At 41.0% G+C, this 22,260-nt stretch overlaps 1 long non-coding RNA gene across 1 annotated transcript; it reads right to left on the reverse strand.

Annotated features, from left to right (window-relative positions):
- Positions 1-283: 283 nt before the first annotated feature.
- LOC103246027 (uncharacterized) lies at positions 284-2,527 on the reverse strand. Its single transcript, XR_502237.2, has 2 exons — positions 2,369-2,527; positions 284-745 (listed from the first exon to the last, which is right to left on the reverse strand). It is a non-coding gene; the product is annotated as an uncharacterized lncRNA (long non-coding RNA).
- Positions 2,528-22,260: the final 19,733 nt, after the last annotated feature.

Below are 22,260 nucleotides of genomic sequence, written 5' to 3' on the forward strand. Positions count from 1 at the left end.
TTGGCAGTTTCTCTTTCAGGATTTTTCTCCTGTTTCTGAACTCCTCAAACAAGGAAAGAATAATAATGGTCTTTTGTCCTGCAGGGTCCTCCTTGTGCTGTCTCATTGGTTCATTGTCCCCTCACCTCCGAATTTCTTTTCTTATATCAATGGATACCCTGCTGTCCTTAGGAGAATGTTCTCTTCCCCGGATCTCCAAAACAGGAGCCAGGGAGGAGAGCACCAGGGGTTGGGGGAGCTGTGAAGCGAAGCGACGACTCCAGAATTCTCTTGAAGGAGCAGGTGAAGAGGTTGAGAATACTTAGGTTTTATTTTCCTTTGCCTTCTTGTAAACAACCCGCACACATAAAGGTTGTAACTTTGATTCTTGTCACAGAAGGAGCCTGTGATTTCAGTCTTAGACAAGGTATGTAAAAAAACAGGGGTTGTGGAGGGCATTGGCCTTGGACGTGAGAGTGGAGCCAATGATCGTGTCTGAGAATTTCCATCATTTAGGCCTCTGGGGCTGAAAAAAGTGCTTGAGGAATGAATGTAACCAAAATACTTCTCCCTATTCTCTCTCTTCTTACAAAAAAACGTGGAGGGAGAGGATTATTATGGTCAGGGGAAGGAGGAGGCTCCTGGGAGATGTGGGTTGATACTGTGAGTTGTTTGTCTTTCTTCTCCCACTCTGGGTCGTCAACTCTTAGTGCCCAGAGATGAGATTCGTTCATCTTCATATTCTTGGTGTCCAGCAGTAGCAGTGCTTAAAAATAAAAGGTAGATTCTCCCTTACAAATTTTTTTCACTTTCAAAATTATCTGTATGTTTTATAGAGACAGAAATTTATAAAATTTTCTATATTTTCTATTGTTGCCTATAAATGAACGTGTGAATGGATATGAGAAGGAAGAGATATCTGAGTGATCTCTTCCAAGCAGAGAGGACGCTGTATGCCATCCACCCATGTTTGTTAAGTTTCCTATTCCTTCCTCATGTATCTTGGTTGCTTTGGCAAAATCCAGATTTCACAGGAACCTGGTTTCTCCATCCCATCCCATTGACTTATAGCCAGAAGGAACAGACTCTCATTTCTTAACGACCCCATTTCGCTTCGTGCATGCCCCTCCGACACATACTGACTCTGTTCCATCTACCCATTCATCCTCACTCTTTTTCTACCTAATGTACACTTTCATCTATTAGCTAGAGTTTTGCCGAGCTTCCTCCTTATTTCTGATCCGTGTCCCCTCCCTTCCTTCCTCTCTCTCTATTTCTTTTCAGGTTAATTTATCTGATTATATGCAACACGCTGCAGCCATGTTAAGACACCAACTGAGTTTCCACTTGGAGGCTTGGAGGAAAGATTACCATTAAAACGTGACTTCCATCCACTCAGCTGAAATTACTATTGATTGCCAAAGAAAAATATTTGTGCTGTGAAGCTGGGAGCTATGATGTTGAACCATATTAACATAATGTTAGCATAGCTACGGGTGTTTAGTAGCATGCAATCAGATTTGAAATGAACGTTGATTATAGATGGAGATTAATGTTCACATATTCATAGGAACACAATGAGAAGAGCAATTTCCTTTCTACTACAGATCAATGGTTTCCCCATTCAATTATACAGCTGTAATAATTGCATTATGCTGAAATATTTCTTAATGGCTAATTTCTTTCCTTTTGTGTGTGTGTGTATGAGCTCTTTTGTCAGTGATAGCTTCTGCAGCCCGAGGACAGCATAAGATGTTTTAATCACTGGTGCCATTTTGCAAGCTTTGACCAAGCCAGTAATTTCCCCTCTTTCCCCCTTTTTTGCTAGTCTCTCTTATTATCACCCAGAATTGCTTCCTGGATTATTGAAACCTAGAGACTTGCCTGAAGTCTTTTCTTTCCTTGTTCAGAGTGTGAAGACAAAACTAGAAACCTACAGGAGCATGGGTTGCTCAATCTTTTTTTGCACATTAGCTGGGATTCTTTGAAGGAGAAAGAGAAGAAGATCCACAAACATTATGCATAGGATGCCCGTCCCCCAAATGACTCTTACTGAATATAAATATATACATATACATAGATATTAATTTGGAGACCATTCACTGATTAAAAAGCAGACAAAACACCTAGTGTCTTCTCCAGTACTCCAAGCAGACCTCTGAGGACTGATAAGATGTCAAAGTTTATATTGTGAAGATAGTATAAATGAATGTGAACTTAAAAAATATATTTATAAATGTATAATATAGAGATATATATTCATAACAAATAAAACTTATAGATATAAGTTTATAATATATAAATTTATAAATATAAAGATTATACAAAATGTCAAAAGAGACTGTAAGCTCTCCTTTGTTTCTAAAGACAATGATGTTCTCCTGCTTACCTGGCTGTGTCTCAGAGGAAGTCTGGCTAGCATTTTCTCCTTTAGATGAGCACTTTCTTATAGATGAATTATAATATTCCTGTCTCATGCCTTTCTCAGCTGTCCATGGGTGAAGACTGGGCTTTCTTGAATCTGATTTCTTTCATCCTTGTGCATCGAGCCTTGTTCATAACTTAGTTGAACAGTGAGTCACAATAGAAAGCAAGCCAAATGTGAAGGTCTTCCTCTAAACAGAGGTCCCAAGGGCACTGTTTACTGTGTGCCGTCTAGCAAGTCATTGACAATTCACAGCCTCAACCTTTCCAGCTGGAAAGTTAAAAACAGAGTTCTTAACTCACAAGGTCGTGGTGAAGAAGAGAGAAAAAGAACTTGAGCTAGAATGAGTGTAACAGAGTTGTTGGTGTCAGTGGCCGGTACCGCATCCCTCAGGCCACCTGCACACTCAGCTGCAGCTGTGGAGTCCAGTTCATGAGACTCATGCTGACGGCACCTATTTCATGCACTTGCTGCATTTCTTTCTGCTTTTTGACTCAAAGTCTTTTTCAGATTCTCTGGAGTCTACTCAGCCCTCTTCAGACACATCCTGAATTAACACCCTTAGGGGCACATTCGCCTAGGGAGGGACTGAAGCCTGTGGTAGTAACTGCTGTGGTCTCTCAGAGACCCTGCAGAGTTGAGACCTGAAACCACAGCAAGCACCCTTATGCTGGTGTTTCCTACCTTCTTGCCTTGCTCTCCCAGCTCCTTCACGCCTGCCTCCAGAGATCACCCCCCACAAAAACTACCTACACTCAAGCTCTTTCTGAGTCTGTTTCCTGGATAACTTAAACTAAGGGAGTAAGTTTGGAGATTTACCAAACCCTTTGGAAACAGTCTGACCTGGTTTAAATTCCATCCTGATTTCTCATCTGTCATGTGATCACAGGCAAGTGACTTCCCATCCTTAAGCCTCTGTTTTCTCTTCTGTAAAATGGGAATCATAATAGGATAGCCCTCAAAGCATTATAAAAACTGAATGAGATCTTGCAGGCAAGCACTCAACCTTATTTTCTATCATTAATATTTTCATTAAAAGTGTCAAGCACAACATAGACACTCAGTGAACCATAACTTCCTTTCTGTCTTTTATGCCTGAAACAAAATGTATCCGGGAGCAGCAAACACAATCAATATGTTCATTTTCCCACATATGCAATATTATTTTCTGCTGGCTTGCTATACACAAAGAAGCCATGTGTGGGATATAGTTTTCTTGGTCGAGGGTGTTACGAAGTCTTGGCTGTCAATTCTATTCTCTAGAGTCTTTTTCAATCATGTCCCTAGGGAAAGATAGAATTTTGTGCTTCCTGTGCTGTCACAATGGGGTACAAGCTGCACAAAAGTAAAACACTTCTGTTACCCAATTAAGGACAGGATATAAGAATAATATGTAGCTTACATATTTTAAATTCATCTATTGGCAGGGAAGACATGTGAATCTGGATAACTTGTCCAGAGCAGGAAAACTAGAATTGCATCAGCCTGAGATGCAATATGTCCTACTAGGTAGGAGCCAGTGGCCCCTAGGACAGATATTTATTTTCTGTGGCCCCAAGAAAAGACACTATCATGTTTTTATTTTTTTAGTTTCTCATTCCATCACTCAAAAATGATGTATTGGGTGCCTCCTATGTGCTAAACAATAAGCTCATTGCTGGAGATAGAATCTTGAGCAAATAGACTGAGTTCGTAGTTCTTAAGGTTTTCATGATCTTGAGAGGATCTACTAAACAATCACATGGACATTTAGGAAACTGAAATTCTGGTAATAAGAAGGAGAAATTCATTGAAGAGAAAGGAGAGATCCAGAAGACAGAGAGACCATGAAGAATTGACGCATAAACCTACACCTGGAAGAAGAACAGAAGCTATCTTAGGTGGGCGAGTAGCCTGGGAAGAGGAAGAGATCTTTCCAGTTAGAAGGAAGGATGTACATCTCTTGTTATATTCTATTTCCTTGTCACCCTTTATTTTATCTTTATAGTACTGTTGGCCACCTTATACATTATATGGTTGTTCTATTTTTTTTTTGTCTCTGCTTCCCCACCTCCATTAGAATTTAAAGTCCTTTAGGGCAGAGGCTTTGCCTCTATTGATACCTCTCCAATTCCAATGTACAAATAAATGTGCAAAGGCCCTAGGTATTGAGGGAGATTGACTCACAACACACAAAGCTGTGCTTTCCTAAATTACACACTCTTTCTCATGGGACCGCTACTCTTGGGTAGTTGGACATTAGATCCCTTTTCTCAGGTGTAATGCAGTCAATAGGTTCCTATGTTTAGCAGAGATGGCCTCTTTGGCATGGGCACAAATGTATTATGATCAAGTGCTGCAGAGGGGTCATGATGTTTAACCAGGATCCCATCTATCTCTAAGGGCCAACATATGCAACGGGGGTCTCTTCCACTTGCCAGAGACTGATCTAGAAGTAGATCTGTGATCTGTTTTTGTTGATACAAGCAAGAACTGATGGGGGTTCTAGAAAGGTTTCCTTACCCTTAAGAACACAGCAAAACAGACAGTCTTCTTTCTCTGAATGTATTTAAATCTAGATGTGAATTATCAAACTGATTTAGCCTTGAGGAGCATCATTTAAAGGCAAAGTTCATAATTGAAGATAGCAGAGCAGATAAATCGAAAGAATTTGGGTCTTTGTTGAGGATCGAACCTTTGAATTAACTAAACACAGGGTCTCCCTATCTCTGGATTATTTATTGAGCTCCTTTGGGTTTTCTTTTACCTGCAGCTGCAGGTGTCCTTAAAACTCACCTTATCTGCAAGTGACATCTGATTCAAGCTGGTGTTTTATCTCTTCCCTCCGTCTCTCCCTGCCTGCCTGCCTCCCTCCTTCCCTTCCTTACTTCTGCCTGCCTTCCTTCCTTCCTTCCTTCCTTCCTTCCTTCCTTCCTTCTTTCCTTCCTTCCTTCCTCTCTCCTTCTCTCCCTGCCTCCCTCTCTCTCTTTATTGTTTGGATCAGGGTGCAGCACTATACTTACGTTAGTGCTATGGCTGGCTCCCCAAAATGCACACACTCCCATGTGGTTCCTGAAGCACTTACACACACATTTAGTCCAACCCTAATCCTCATTAGGCTGAGACTCCAAAAAGTGTACATTTGTACTTTAGAGAATCTGTGTTCTAGGAGCTGCCAACCTCAGGATGGCTTTAGAGCTTAATCAAGTGAGCTTGGAATCAGATTGCTTCAGCTTCTTCAAGTATGAGCTGCATGGCTGTGGGCAAGGTACGGAATCTCTCATACCCTCAGATTTTTATCTTGAAAATAGCAATATTGGCAATGCCTAGCTCAAAGGGTTCACGTGACATGTGAATCAATGTAAAGCACTTAGCACAGAGTCAAACACCAAGCAAGGACTCTAATTAAGCTCTTCCAGAGGAACTCAAGCAGAAATGTTCTCATTTCACCTCCTGCCCCTTTCTCTTTGCTCTCTTTTCTAGCCTTGGGCCCCTTTGAATCAGCTCAAATGAGTCTACTAAGGTTGTAACTTATGCCCTCATTCTTCTTTATCAGCACCAAAATGGAATCTATGTATGTGTAAATTAACAAATTGACTGTTTCCTCTCAATATCATCTAATAGCAAAATCTTTGCAATGGGCACCAGCTTTTGGTGAGTATGGATACAAAAAACAACATGCTCCATGTCAACTTTCAGACTAAAGCACAAGATTTCTTCAATTGCATAGTTACACACACACATATGCATATACATATACTATATTATTGTATATATCTGCACAAATACAAATACATGCATATACATAGTGTTTTATATTTTTGTGTATATATGTAGTGCTATATAATTGTGTGTGTGTGCGTGTGTGCGTGCATGTGTGTGTTCTTAGCCTTCCCTGTTAACAAGAATTGTTTAGATTTTATTCTTCATGAAACATCCATTAAACAATAGCTGGTATTCTGCAACAGGGCATTGTCAGAAATTACAAAGGGAAAGGAGTGAGAAGATAACAGAGGAGAAGCAACAAATGAACAGGGTAAATACTCTAGCAAAAATACATAATGATAAGCGCTACATTTAAAATCAAGAAATCAAAAAAGAGATCTCCACAATTTTCCAGACTTGCTTATTTGTTATCTGCAACGATTTCTTCAAGAAAAAGATGTCAGCTGAATACAAACCAGCCTCAGCCCTTGCCTCCACCATCTGCATTGATGTCTTTGGCCATGGAAAGTGATTTCTAGAAACAAACCTCCCAAAAACTAAAAAGTTAAGAGAAAGAATCACTTTCACTACAAACAGTTTTAAAAATCAATAAATAAGTCAGTAGAGCAGAATATATAAAAGCCTAACTTGGGAGTTGAACAGATCTGAGTTTGCTTCTAGGTCTTGCTGTTTCCTCACTTTTTGATCTTTGATAAGTTACTTAAATGTTCTGAGCCTCTGTCTCCAAATAAAACAGGGATACTGCTAGTTCCTGCGTATTACTACTCATGGTGAAAAGTCAATTATGTGGACAACTGTGGCAAACACTGCATAAGACCTAGTACTCTACCTGATCACCAAATGTGATGCTCACTACTACTATTTCTGCTTTACAAATGAGGAAACTGAGGCACAGAGAAGTCAAGTAAACTCCAATTTCTATACCTGGTGAAAGATGGACCCTGAATTTGAAACTAGGCAGTCTGGCTCCAAGTTTATCTGCCTCATCATTAGGCCGTGCGGCTTCTGCAGTAAAGCGTTAATGTAAGCGATGGGCTTTTGTTTCAATATAAAAGTTTGAAGATCCAATGCTTCATATGCAAGTTAGCCAAAAATTTCAGGAATGTCTTTGTCTGGCATTTTAGGCCTCTCACAATTCCACCCCAACCTCTCATCACTGTTCCTTCCCCAAATGCACAGATGTTGCCAAATGCGTCTTTCAAATACAAGGGTCTTTGAAAGACCCTTGTCTTTCTCAAACCAGGAGAGAGGTACAGAGTTCAGCAGAACATATTTGGTTCACTTAAACAATTGCACCTTCCAATTCTCTAAGTCAAGTTACTGCCCTATTAGCTCCTTTCCTTTCGATTTCATATGGGTCCTGCCTCTGCTCAGCTACATTCAACTTCCAGTGGCCTCTAGGTGGTTCCACACTGCTTACCTCATGCCAAATGGAGACAGAGCTATAGTGGAGACAGGCTTGGTCAGATGAGACCATGCTCTAGGGACAGTCTAGGTGCACAGATCATCAAGGTCAAGCTAGAGGTCAGAGGGGACAGTCCAAATACCAAATGCATACATTGCAAGCTGCCACACAATGGAGTCATGGCTGGTGAAGATCAGAAGCACGAGCCACCAAGACAGAGAAAAGCTGGAAGGCTAGTGGCACCACCCACGGAGAAGACTCAGGGTGGCAGCAAGGTGTGGGCATGGAGTGGGCCCACCCATTCATGCTGCACACACTGGGTTTGCTCTATGCTGCACAACATCGCACCAAACATAGCTTACTGGTGAGGTAGACATGCTAGAAAATAGAAATATTTGGCTCTTTCCAGAGTGTTAGGATTTATGGCTGCAATGCCAGCATGGGTAAGAAGAGGTAGGCATGAGATGAGTGAGGGCAGTGGAGGTGGACAAAGGGCTTAAGGTATAGAGTTAAGTGTCATAACAGATGCATATATGTAGGTAGCATAGAACAGTTATAACCTAACAGGCATCATTTCTTTTGCAAAATTCTTAGAGAAGTTAAGGCATGCATAAAGCATCATTAGCAATATCAGGATATTTGAGGACATGGCTTTCACATTTTACTGGACTACTAAATGCAGGAGAGGCCCCAAATTTGTATTTGATCAAATAATGAGAAGATGGAAAAAAATTCTTAATTGTAGCCATCTCTCAGTGAAACCTCTCATTTAATAAGGAAACTGAGTCCCAATAGCAGTTCTTATGCTATTCTAAGGTAAGTTTTGGCAAATTTTTTCTGTAAAAGACTAGATTGTAAATATTTTAGGCTTAGGGGACCATATGGTCTCTGTTACAGCTACTCAACTCTGCCATTGTAGTGCAAAATCAGCCACAGATGGTATGTAAATGAATGAATATGGCTGTGTTCCAATAAAACTTTATTTATAAAAACAAGTGGTGGGATAGCTTTAGCCTGCAGACCATAGTGTGCTAAGCCTTTTCCTAAAGCCTAGCAATCTTTAAAAAAATCATCATCTTATACTATAACATTAATAATAGAATGTATTATGAACACATTTTAATATATTACAGCTTATATATTACACACTAGATTTTAACAATAGAGTAGAATAAGATACAATAAACCTTCCAACTACATAAGATTCTAGGAAATTATAGAAAACATTCTTTTTGGTCCATATATGGCAGGAAGTATCAGTTATTTGAGAGTTAAAACATTAATCCCAGGTTATTTAGAAGGTAGTTTTCTATAGATTTGCACAGAAGTATGAAATTTGACCTAGGCTTGAATTTCTGAATGTGGAATCATGAGGCATGACCATCAACTCACAGGAAGCTAGGAGCAGTCAGCTTGACAACTTGGGGATGGAGGTCATATCTGGAAAAACATAGGTAAAATTCAGGGCCTTATTACAAACAAAGGGTAAACTATGTTTCCAACAACGTGTCTTCCCCTTACAGGCTGAGAATAATTCATGGCTATTGCTTACAAAGCGTAGGAACCTCTAGAAATAGAAAGTTCTTTAGGGCTAGTTTTGGTGACGTATTACCTTGGTAAATAGGTGTGTTTCTTGATTCTGTATTTTATTTGTTTTCTCCACATTTAGCTATCCCTACTTTAATCTAGTTCCGCATGTCATTCACTAAACTGACATCACAATGACAGTAGCTTAGATATGAATATTTTGTAGCTGATTATCTGTGCAGAACAGGGTCAAATACATTTATGCCAGAGAGTGCTCCGCAGCCAAGAGTGGTAAAAATATTGGAGAATGCTCTTCATGTCTTCCTGATCATTTAGCAGAGGCAAAAGGGGTCCTTGTTTCTCCTCCTTATAGAGATGTCCTAGAAGACACATTGAGATAGGTGAATTTCGCATCAAGTTTTCTCAGCAGAAGGCGGCTTAGATTTAGGGTAAAAATTCTGTCTTTACCCTAAAAAATAAAAATATTTTGGACTGAAAATGCAGGCTTCATACCCCACTATACAACTAACTGGTGTGGGACACCTTAGATAGGAAGAAAGAGCCCCACACACCTTTTCTTAGTATTAAATGAGAGAAGACATGCACAACACTTAATCTGGATCCCTAGATCTTATGGGTACTAAATACATGACAGTTAAAGAGAATTATTTTATAACTTTCATTGATATTATTTTGTTTAAAAGTCTTGCTTTTTTCAGTTTCCTGATCTTTATATTTTAGTTTAAGACAGCTCCTTCAGATTTATCACCCACAATCCTACTCCGAGATAAATTCTTATAGAATGAAACCCCGTCTCTACTAAAAAATACAAAAATCTAGCCAGGCGAGGTGGCGGGTGCCTGTAGTCCCAGCTACTCGGGAGGCTGAGGCAGGAGAATGGTGTGAACCCAGGAGGCAGAGCTTGCAGTGAGCTGAGATCCGGACACTGCACTCCAGACTAGGCGACAGAGCGAGACTCTGTCTCAAAAAAAAAAAAAAAAAAAAAAAAAAAGATGTCTCTCTCTGTTCTTTCTTTAAATCTGTGATTCCCATCTGCCTTTTTTCCTTTTGGAGTCTTTATTGCACAGACATCTCAATATCACATTTTTTTTTTTTTTGCATCTAAGCATCCCAAGTTTCCTATTACAGCTTGTCACATGAACCTACCCAATACGTTGATGTGCAGCCAACATTTTCAACTTCAAATTTTCAAACATAAGAATCAACACAAAACAAGCCCTTTATCTATACATAAACCATGTATGTTGCATATACGAAGTGTTATGTGTGATTTGAGCGCTTTCCAAGGGTGCTGTTGTCTATGCGATTTAAATCAGAGGTTGAAACCCATCTTCAATTACAAGGCGAATTCATTGTATTATTAAATGACTACTCTGCAACAGACCCCAAGCAATAAACTGTGGAGGATGCAAATCTATCATTCCCTGAAATGACCTCAAGAATTAATAATATGGTAGAAGTGAAAAACCTTTGCATTTCTTGAATTCTTTAGGTTTCCAGAGGCAGAGAGCCGCCTGCAGTTGTTTCAAGTCATGTGGAGTTGACTCTTGAAGGTAGGGTTTCTCAGTCTCACCACTGTTGACGTTTGGGATGGGCAAATCTTTGTCATGGGTGTCCACTCTGTACATTGTAGGTTCTTCAGCATCATCCTTGGTCTCTACCCACTAGATGCTATTAGGATGCCTTCATCTCAGTTATGGTAGCCAAAACTGTCTCCACACATGACCAGATAAACTCTGGGAACAAAATCACCCCTGGCTGACAACCGTTGCTCTAAGGTTACAAATGGGGATGTCTGAATCAGGCATCTTGGTGTGGCTGAGTCTCATAAACCCTAGGGATTAGTTAATGGCCAGGCCTCAGGAAGGGCAGGGACCATGGGTTCCTGTCTTAGAAGGGCTTTGTGAAATCAGGTATTGCTGGCTCCAGTAGCAGGAGACTCTTAATCCTCACTGCAGGACTTCCTCTAAAATCTGCTCACGTCAGTGTCTGCCTGGTTTTCACTCACCTCCTGGTTGGCTTTACCCACCACTCTATCATTTCTCCTCATTCATGGCTTTGACTATCACATGCTTTTACTTTTACTTCTGCTTCTGATTCTCTGTTGGTCGTCCAATTTGCCACTCAAAGAGGAATCCTATGGGTCTGTCTCTTCCCATTTGGGTTTTTGCATCTAGTTCCACAGAGGTCCTGAACAAGCACCAAGGCTTGGCTACCCTTGGGGCAGGTGTCTACTGCTGGTTTTATTGGGCAGGATGAGGTAGGGTAACATGACATAGCTCCCTGAAGTTTCTCTGTTTAGGTGGGGTTACTGGCATGGTTAGCACCATACTTAATGCCTCTTTCAGTCATGGACATTAATAAGGAAACAAGTAAATGAAAATAGGGAAATGCCATTACCGAGTGTAGTGTACTATGTGCTTTGTAAATACCATTAATTCTCCTAACAACCATATAAGGTAGATATGGCCATGCTGCACTGTACAGAGAAGGTATAAGGCCAAGAGCTGAGTGAGGTGCCTAAATCCACACACCTGGGAGGTGGGTCTGGGATCCACAGCTGGTGCTCTTTTTGCTTTAGGCCTCTGTAGGTTTAGGATCCATGTTTCCACTGTCTCCAGTAAGTCAAGTCCCAAGAGGAAATCCAAATGTAATTTTAGATAGCTATCAGGAAAGTGGGGAAGGTGATGCTAAAAAAATTATTAAGATATGACTAAAGAAGAACAACAGTCAAATTGTCAGCTAATTTCTTTCCACTGCAATCCTTGTACCCTTCCATACTTCACCTCTTCTCCTCTGCCCAATCAGAATTACTTGCAGCCTCATCTTTATGTAGAAATCATTACTTATATGTCTATAGTACGGAATTTGTGTCACTCTATTACATTTAGGAGAAATGCACTCCACCTTGTTATGAGACAGTAAAAAATTTTCAGGCATGTTTTTTCTATAACCTTACAGCTAATATATACAAAATACCTGACACATAGTAGGTGATCAATAAATGATACATGTCTCTCTCTGTCCATTTCTCAATCTCCAGACCTTGGCAAACAGGGAATAATGATAGCTAACATTTAATGAATCTTTATCATATGTTGTGCACTGGTTGAAGGGCCTTGTATTTATTAACTTCCTGGGTCCTCATAACAGCCTCATACTAAATATCATTTTTGGCTCAATTTAGATGAGAGAACTGAGGGACAGAAAAGTTAAGCAACTTGCTCAGTATCATAGAACTAGGAAGTGGCAGTGTCAGGATTTGAACTTGGCCTGAATGGCTCTCAAGTTGGTCTTAATAGCCTGCCTACTACTTTCATCAATGGCAGAAAGCTCTATGGATTTGCAGAGAGCATATGCTCTTGCTGTCTTTTGAAATGTTCATTCTCAATCGTCCTAGCTCTCTCTCCTCTGCCTATTCAGCAGGATTGAGCCTGCTGCTGGGTCACCCATTCAGATGAGCCACGCCACCCATCACACATATCTGGTTGTGCTGGGTGCAGCTCTCTAGGAGAAGGGCTGATGGGGTACTGGCCATTACATTGTGCAAACAGCTCCCCTGCAGCTTTGGGAGAAGCAGCAGCAATCACAGTTTCTCTTTCTCCATCTGGGCACTTGACATAAAGCCACCAAAATTCAGTTTGGAGGAAGTAACCACCTTCGAGTTCCTGAGAAGCAGAAAGTGGCTTATCCACAGTGGCCAGGGAGCCAGAGGGCCTGGATGAAAGCTGTGGTTGGAGGAAGAACACTTGAATGCTAAAGCAACCAGCCAGCCACAGAAATCCTTTGATCTTATCCTCCCCTGTGTCTGGATTCTCTCCTGGAAGATGCCTTTAGTCCTGTTGCATGAGGATTTGCTGAGGCCCTGGTTTGTAGACTGCTGCACTCTGTACTTACACCCCACCTCTGACTCACAGCCTTCTCCAGGTAGGGGCCAGTCCCCTCGCTGGCCTCTTCCTGATCACTCCTAAACTCTGCACTTGCCCTGCTGGACTGTGGTCCCTTTTCCCACTGACATTTCATTGTCCATAAACACCTTTTGCCCTGACTCCCTCTGTTCCCCTGTGTGACTCCTTATGACCGTCTAGTCTCAATTGGGAAGTCACCCCTTCCTGAAAGCCCTCTGTCACTCTGTACCTGGCTTAGAGCCCTGGCTATGTCTTGAATATACTGAACCTTCCCAGTGGAGGAACCCAGGAATAAATTTTCCACTTGTGGAATTGTAAATCCCAGGAGACTGTAAGCTACTCGAGGGCAGGGACTCTGTCCACCTTACCATGGCAGCCTCAGAGTTTGGCAGCATACCCTGGCCACAGTTAGTGCCTCTGAGTTAAATGAATACAGGAAGGTTCTTAGAATGCAAATAGTCACTTGTATTTGGCTGTCTAGGACAGCAGCCACATGGCACCATGGGTGAGCTCTTCTTAACATAAATACAGCCATGTCACACTCCTACATAGACCCTGAAAGGCATTTTCGGACACCTTAGCATGGCCCACCAGACCCTATGTGATCAGTCCCCTGTCGACTTCTCTGTCCTCATCTGTTCCCTTATTGCACTTGAGCCACATTGGCTCTTTGTTTTTCTGCCTCTGGGCGTCTCTATTCACTCATTCTTCTTTCCTCTTCCTAGAATGGTCTTCCATCTAATCTCAGCAAGGCTGGCTCCTCCAGCTGAATAGGTCTCCCTGTGGAGCCTTCTCAGATTGTCCCTGCTCAATTGGCTCTGCCTCACCCTCTGCTACCCTAACTAAGCACTTTCTATCACTTGGAAGTGTTTTATTTTTTTCCCAGAACTTATCAGAAGTAATTTCATTTATGTATTCTTTCTTTTTATTTTCCTGTCATATTTTTTTTCCACTAGGATGTGATTTCCTTGAGGGCAGGACCTTCTTGGCCTTGGTTATTGGACAGTTCTGAGTCTAGAACAGTATCTGGCATATAGCATATGCTCAGTAAATATTTATCAAGTGAGTAGATCACCATGAACTAAGTATTTATTTGTTGTTCTAATTATGATGTGTGGATGGATATTTTCTTGCTGTCTTACAAATCTTTATGATTCAGCTTATTTGAAGCAGGTTGCATAGGCAAAAGCACTTAGTGAAATGCTTGCTATGTTGTTGGTGCTAAGTCTTTCTTCCAATTCCATAACAGCATAAGGGTAAGGAGGTATGGCCTCCAATCTTGGAAAGAAACATCCATCAAGTAGGGATTGGACTTTGATCCCAGAAGCCCAACCTCATAGGGTTATTCCAAGCTCTAAACACCTATCAGAGTGCCTGGCATATCATAAGGACTCAATAAATGTTAGCTGTTATTGCTATTGCTATTTTTATTGTTACTGTTATTGTCATTATCATGCTGTACTGGTAAGTAATATATATCTTCCCCAAACATTCCTCCAAGTTGGGGGTTGTGTCTTGCCCTAGTAAGTAACACAGTAGCATGATAAATGCTCACCAAAAATGAAAAAAAAAAATAGAAGGTAGGAATTGAAGGCCAATGTGTGGTACACCTTTGAGCACTCAACTGAAGTCTCTGTTACGGACTCAATGGAAGCCATGTCCGGATGTTACAGAGTTACTCATAGGAAGTTGGGAAGTTATGTATTAACTTTTATCCTTGTTTTAAAGCTGAGTATATTTTTCAAATATCTAAATGATGTTGGTGCTGTGTCTCCTGATTTAGTAATGTGGTCTCTGGAGATCCACCACTCAGCGATAGGCTGTTTAACTTGCATCTACTGCTTAAGAAGGCTCTACTGCTTTCTACTACTATCTACTACTGCTGTCTACTATGTTCATCAGTGGCAGAAAGCTGTATGGATTTGCAGAGAGCATACACTCTTGCTCTCTTTTGAAATGTTCATTCTCAATAGTCCTAACACTATCTCCTCTGTCTCTTCAGCAGGATTGAGCCTGATGCTGGGTAACCATTCAGCTGAGCCACGCCTCCCATCACATATACCTGGTTGTGCTGGGTGCTGCTTGTCCTCATCCTGCAGGTCTCCTCTCAGCTGAGTACTGAGCTACCATGTTTAAGGGTCACACACAGGTCAGGTGGAGTGCAGGACTCCACAGTGGCCATCATACTGCAGCCCACACTACTTCTCAGAGTAGAGACACCACTGCTAGCAAACCTTGGCTGGATTTCTGTGCAAATACATAGCTTCTGCATTCTAAGAGGCTCTTCCCTGTCCCAGTGCCATGCTAGTAAGCATTAAGTGAGTCTTCTGTATTCACCAAGTACCACCCTAAGGCACTGTCCTTAAAGTTAGTCCACTTGTGTTTTGGCACCCACACTATGGTATAGCTGTTTTTAGACCCATTGTATTGTGGATAAATTCAATTTAATACGTTATATATTAAGAGTTTCTACTATGTTCCAGGGAGCACGCAAAACATTCACTTATGTTGGGACTAAAATACAATAATTAAGCAGGAACCAGTGAGGACCTACTCTAAACCAGGTATTCTTCTAGGTATAGGGATAAGTAGATGCAGATGAATCACTTGCCTTTAAGAGGCCATGCTCCAAGGAAATCACAGCCTTGCAAAGTAGGAAAGAGGCTGATGGAGAGAGTATCAGTAAGGCAATAACTCCATGGCTGCATTGACATTTTTAAAAAGTATATTAATCTGGATTTAGGCTTGTGTTAAATCTGCTCAAACCCTTAAAAAATCTGTTTTTACACTAACCTAGTTGTGGCTTCTGAAATTCCTCTGGAGGAACTAATGTCTCTAAAGCACCTTGCACAGTTCCTGGCTCATAACTCACATTTAATAAATACTACTTTTACTCTAGTCCTCTCTGGGCTCCCAGGGCTGTGCTACGGTTTTGGTTGATCCACGGGAATAGAGGGGGAAATGGGGGTGGGGCAGCGCCAAATTCTAAGCAAGGGCCTCTGAAATCAAAGAATCGTGTGATTTTGGCTTTGATAGCTTTGCCCTCTACTGAACTTTATCTCTTCCAGGCTGATATTTTCCAAAAACAGCAAACATGCCCCATTTTCAAGGAAATGCTTACAAAAACTCTTCTCTCACTAATGACTTTCTCAGATGGGCAGTGCTGTATTCTGTGGGCATGAAAGGCAAGAAAACTAAACAGTGAGTGGGCCCTATATCTGGTTCCTTACATTTTTGAATGTTTTGATTTCCACCATCTCAGCCATTGGGGAAATCCTATCCTTGGATTAGGAACCATGCTCATGGTGAATTTAGAGGAGGAAAATCTTTACCTTGAAGTTAAGGTAAGTGAAATCTTTGCAATGAGTTTCTTTTCTTTTTTTGGGGGGAACAGGGGAAAGTGCTTGTGGGGACAATTTTCATCATGAATGATGGAGACAGCATTAGCTCAGCTTCTGACTCTCTTGGCTTTTGCAAAAGACTAAATTAAAAGAACCACCTTGAGCAGCTTTTGAAACGATGATAATCTAGAAGATCACAGTATTTCATAATTGGCAATTTTTTTTTAAATTTATTTATTATTATTAAACTTCAAGTTGTAGGGTACATGTGCACAACGTGCAGGTTTGCTACATATGTATACTTGTGCCATGTTGGTGTGCTGCACCCATCAACTCGTCATTTACATCAGGTATAACTCCCAATGCAATCCCTCCCCACTCCCCACTCCCCATGATAGGCCCCCGTGTGTGATGTTCCCCTTCCCGAGTCCAAGTGATCTCATTGTTCAGTTCCCACCTATGAGTGAGAACATGCGGTGTTTGGTTTTCTGTTCTTGTGATAGTTTGCTGAGAATGATGGTTTCCAGCTGCATCCATGTCCCTACAAAGGACACAAACTCATCCTTTATTATGGCTGCATAGTATTCCATGGTGTATATGTGCCACATTTTCTTAATCCAATCTGTCACTGATGGACATTTGGGTTGATTCCAAGTCTTTGCTATTGTGAATAGTGCTGCAATAAACATACGTGTGCATGTGTCTTTATAGCAGCATAATTTATAATCCTTTGGGTATATACCTAGTAATGGGATGGCTGGGTCATATGGTACATCTAGTTCTAGATCCTTGAGGAATCGCCATACTGTTTTCCATAATGGTTGAACTAGTTTACAATCCCACCAACAGTGTAAAAGTGTTCCTATTTCTCCACATCCTCTCCAGCACCTGTTGTTTCCTGACTTTTTAATGACCACCATTCTAACTGGTGTGAGATGGTATCTCATTGTGGTTTTGATTTGCATTTCTCTGATGGCCAGTGATGATGAGCATTTTTTCATGTGTGTGTTGACTGTATGAATGTCTTCTTTTGAGAAATGTCTGTTCATATCCTTTGCCCACTTTTTGATGGGGTTGTTTGTTTTTTTCTTGTAAATTTGTTTGAGTTCTTTGTAGGTTCTGGATATTAGCCCTTTGTCAGATGAGTAGATTGCAAAAATTTTCTCCCATTCTGTAGGTTGCCTGTTCACTCTGATGGTAGTTTCTTTTGCTGTGCAGAAGCTCTTTAGTTTAATGAGATCCCATTTGTCAATTTTGGCTTTTGCTGCCATTGCTTTTGGTGTTTTAGACATGAAGTCTTTGCCCATGCCTATGTCCTGAATGGTACTACCTAGGTTTTCCTCTAGGATTTTTATGGTATTAGGTCTAACATTTAAGTCTCTAATCCATCTTGAATTAATTTTCGTATAAGGAGTAAGGAAGGGATCCAGTTTCAGCTTTCTAATTATGGCTAGCCAATTTTCCCAGCACCATTTATTAAATAGGGAATCCTTTCCCCATTTCTTGTTTCTCTCAGGTTTGTCAAAGATCAGATGGCTGTAGATGTGTGGTATTATTTCTGAGGACTCTGTTCTGTTCCATTGGTCTATATCTCTGTTTTGGTACCAGTACCATGCTGTTTTGGTTACTGTAGCCTTGTAGTATAGTTTGAAGTCAGGTAGCGTGATGCCTCCAGCTTTGTTCTTTTGACTTAGGATTGTCTTGGAGATGCGGGCTCTTTTTTGGTTCCATATGAACTTTAAAGCAGTTTTTTCCAATTCTGTGAAGAAGCTCATTGGTAGCTTGATGGGGATGGCATTGAATCTATAAATTACCTTGGGCAGTATGGCCATTTTCACGATATTGATTCTTCCTATCCATGAGCATGGTATGTTCTTCCATTTGTTTGTGTCCTCTTTGATTTCACTGAGCAGTGGTTTGTAGTTCTCCTTGAAGAGGTCCTTTACATCCCTTGTAAGTTGGATTCCTAGGTATTTTATTCTCTTTGAAGCAATTGTGAATGGAAGTTCATTCCTGATTTGGCTCTCTGTTTGACTGTCACTGGTGTATAAGAATGCTTGTGATTTTTGCACATTAATTTTGTATCCTGAGACTTTGCTGAAGTTGCTTATCAGCTTAAGGAGATTTTGGGCTGAGACAATGGGGTTTTCTAAATATACAATCATGTCGTCTGCAAACAGGGACAATTTGACTTCTTCTTTTCCTAACTGAATCCCCTTGATTTCTTTCTCTTGCCTGATTGCCCTAGCCAGAACTTCCAACACTATGTTGAATAGGAGTGGTGAGAGAGGGCATCCCTGTCTTGTGCCAGCTTTCAAAGGGAATTTTTCCAGTTTTTGCCCATTCAGTATGATATTGGCTGTGGGTTTGTCATAAATAGCTCTTATAATTTTGAGGTACGTTCCATCAATACCGAATTTATTGAGCGTTTTTAGCATGAAGGGCTGTTGAATTTTGTCAAAAGCCTTTTCTGCATCTATTGAGATAATCATGTGGTTCTTGTCTTTGGTTCTGTTTATATGCTGGATTATGTTTATTGATTTGCGAATATTGAACCAGCCTTGCATCCCAGGGATGAAGCCCACTTGATCATGGTGGATAAGCTTTTTGATGTGCTGCTGAATCCGGTTTGCCAGTATTTTATTGAGGATTTTTGCATCGATGTTCATCAGGGATATTGGTCTAAAATTCTCTTTTTTTGTTGTGTCTCTGCCAGGCTTTGGTATCAGGATGATGTTGGCCTCATAAAATGAGTTAGGGAGGATTCCCTCTTTTTCTATTGATTGGAATAGTTTCAGAAGGAATGGTACCAGCTCCTCCTTGTACCTCTGGTAGAATTCAGCTGTGAATCCATCTGGTCCTGGACTTTTTTTGGTTGGTAGGCTATTAATTATTGCCTCAATTTCAGAGCCTACTATTGGTCTATTCAGGGATTCAACTTCTTCCTGGTTTAGTCTTGGAAGAGTGTAAGTGTCCAGGAAATTATCCATTTCTTCTAGATTTTCCAGTTTATTTGCGTAGAGATGTTTATAGTATTCTCTGATGGTAGTTTGTATTTCTGTGGGGTCGGTGGTGATATCCCCTTTATCATTTTTAATTGTGTCGATTTGATTCTTCTCTCTTTTCTTCTTTATTAGTCTTGCTAGCGGTCTGTCAATTGTGTTGATCTTTTCAAAAAACCAACTCCTGGATTCATTGATTTTTTGGAGGGTTTTTTGTGTCTCTATCTCCTTCAGTTCTGCTCTGATCTTAGTTATTTCTTGCCTTCTGCTAGCTTTTGAATGTGTTTGCTCTTGCTTCTCTAGTTCTTTTAATTGCGATGTTAGAGTGTCAATTTTAGATCTTTCCTGCTTTCTCTTGTGGGCATTTAGTGCTATAAATTTCCCTCTACACACTGCTTTAAATGTGTCCCAGAGATTCTGGTATGTTGTATCTTTGTTCTCATGGGTTTCAAAGAACATCTTTATTTCTGCCTTCATTTCGTTATGTACCCAGTAGTCATTCAGGAGCAGGTTGTTCAGTTTCCATGTAGTTGAGCGGTTTTGATTGAGTTTCTTAGTCCTGAGTTCTAATTTGATTGCACTGTGTTCTGAGAGACAGTTTGTTATAATTTCTGTTCTTGTACATTTGCTGAGGAGTGCTTTACTTCCAATTACGTGGTCAATTTTGGAGTAAGTACGATGTGGTGCTGAGAAGAATGTATATTCTGTTGATTTGGGGTGGAGAGTTCTATAGATGTCTATTAGGTCTGCTTGCTGCAGAGATGAGTTCAATTCCTGGATATCTTTGTTAACTTTCTGTCTCGTTGATCTGTCTAATGTTGACAGTGGAGTGTTGAAGTCTCCCATTATTATTGTATGGGAGTCTAAGTCTCTTTGTAAGTCTCTAAGGACTTGTTTTATGAATCTGGGTGCTCCTGTATTGGGTGCATATATATTTAGGATAGTTAGCTCTTCCTGTTGAATTGATCCCTTTACCATTATGTAATGGCCTTCTTTGTCTCTTTTGATCTTTGATGGTTTAAAGTCTGTTTTATCAGAGACTAGGATTGCAACCCCCGCTTTTTTTTGTTCTCCATTTGCTTGGTAAATCTTCCTCCATCCCTTTATTTTGAGCCTATGTATGTCTCTGCGTGTGAGATGGGTCTCCTGAATACAGCAGACTGATGGGTCTTGACTCTTTATCCAGTTTGCCAGTCTGTGTCTTTTAATTGGAGCATTTAGTCCATTTACATTTAAGGTTAAGATTGTTATGTGTGAACTTGATCCTGCCATTATGATATTAACTGGTTATTTTGCTCGTTAGTTGATGCAGTTTCTTCCTAGCCTTGATGGTCTTTACATTTTGGCATGTTTTTGCAATGGCTGGTACCGGTTGTTCCTTTCCATGTTTAGTGCTTCCTTCAGGGTCTCTTGTAAGGCAGGCCTAGTGGTGACAAAATCTCTAAGCATTTGCTTATCTGTAAAGGATTTTATTTCTCCTTCACTTATGAAACTTAGTTTGGCTGGATATAAAATTCTGGGTTTAAAATTCTTTTCTTTAAGAATGTTGAATATTGGCCCCCACTCTCTTCTGGCTTGAAGAGTTTCTGCTGAGAGATCTGCTGTTAGTCTGATGGGCTTCCCTTTGTGGGTAACCCGACCTTTCTCTCTGGCTGCCCTTAAGATTTTTTCCTTCATTTCAACTTTGGTGAATCTGGCAATTATGTGTCTTGGAGTTGCTCTTCTCGAGGAGTATCTTTGTGGCGTTCTCTGTATTTCCTGGATTTGAATGTTGGCCTGCCCTACTAGGTTGGGGAAGTTCTCCTGGATGATATCCTGAAGAGTGTTTTCCAACTTGGTTCCATTTTCCCCCTCACTTTCAGGCACCCCAATCAGACGTAGATTTGGTCTTTTTACATAATCCCATACTTCTTGCAGGCTTTGTTCATTTCTTTTTCTTCTTTTTTCTTTTGGTTTCTCTTCTCGCTTCATTTCATTCATTTGATCCTCAATCGCTGACATTCTTTCTTCCAGTTGATCGAGTCGGTTACTGAAGCTTGTGCATTTGTCACGTATTTCTCGTGCCATGGTTTTCGTCTCTTTCATTTCATTTGTGAGCTTCTCTGCATTAATTACTCTAGCCATCAATTCTTCCACTTTTTTTTCAAGATTTTTAGTTTCTTTGCGCTGGGTACGTAATTCCTCCTTTAGCTCTGAGAAGTTTGATGGACTGAAGCCTTCTTCTCTCATCTCGTCGAAGTCATTCTCCGTCCAGCTTTGATCCGTTGCTGGCGATGAGCTGCGCTCCTTTGCCGGGGGAGATGTGCTCTTATTTTTTGAATTTCCAGCTTTTCTGCCCTGCTTTTTCCCCATCTTTGTGGTTTTATCTGCCTCTGGTCTTTGATGATGGTGATGTACTGATGGGGTTTTGGTGTAGGTGTCCTTCCTGTTTGATAGCTTTCCTTCTAACAGTCAGGATCCTCAGCTGTAGGTTGTAGCTGTAGGAGATTGCTTGAGGCCCACTCCAGACCCTGTTTGCCTGGGTATCAGCAGCAGAGGCTGCAGAAGATAGAATATTTCTGAACAGCGAGTGTACCTGTCTGATTCTTGCTTTGGAAGCTTCCTCTCAGGGGTGTACTCCACCCTGTGAGGTGTGGGGTGTCAGACTGCCCCTAGTGGGGGATGTCTCCCAGTTAGGCTACTCAGGGGTCAGGGACCCACTTGAGCAGGGAGTCTGTCCCTTCTCAGATCTCAACCTCCGTGTTGGGAGATCCACTGCTCTCTTCAAAGCTGTCAGACAGAGTCGTTGCGTCTGCAGAGCTGCTGCGTTTGTTATTGTTTACTGTGCCCTGTCCCCAGAGGTGGAGTCTACAGAGACAGGCAGGTTTCCTTGAGCTGCTGTGAGCTCCACCCAGTTCAAGCTTCCCAGCAGCTTTGTTTACCTTCTTAAGCCTCAGCAATGGCGGGC

The sequence above is a fragment of the Chlorocebus sabaeus genome, chromosome 2 (assembly GCF_047675955.1).
Source record: "Chlorocebus sabaeus isolate Y175 chromosome 2, mChlSab1.0.hap1, whole genome shotgun sequence".
NCBI classification, from domain to species: domain Eukaryota; kingdom Metazoa; phylum Chordata; class Mammalia; order Primates; family Cercopithecidae; genus Chlorocebus; species Chlorocebus sabaeus.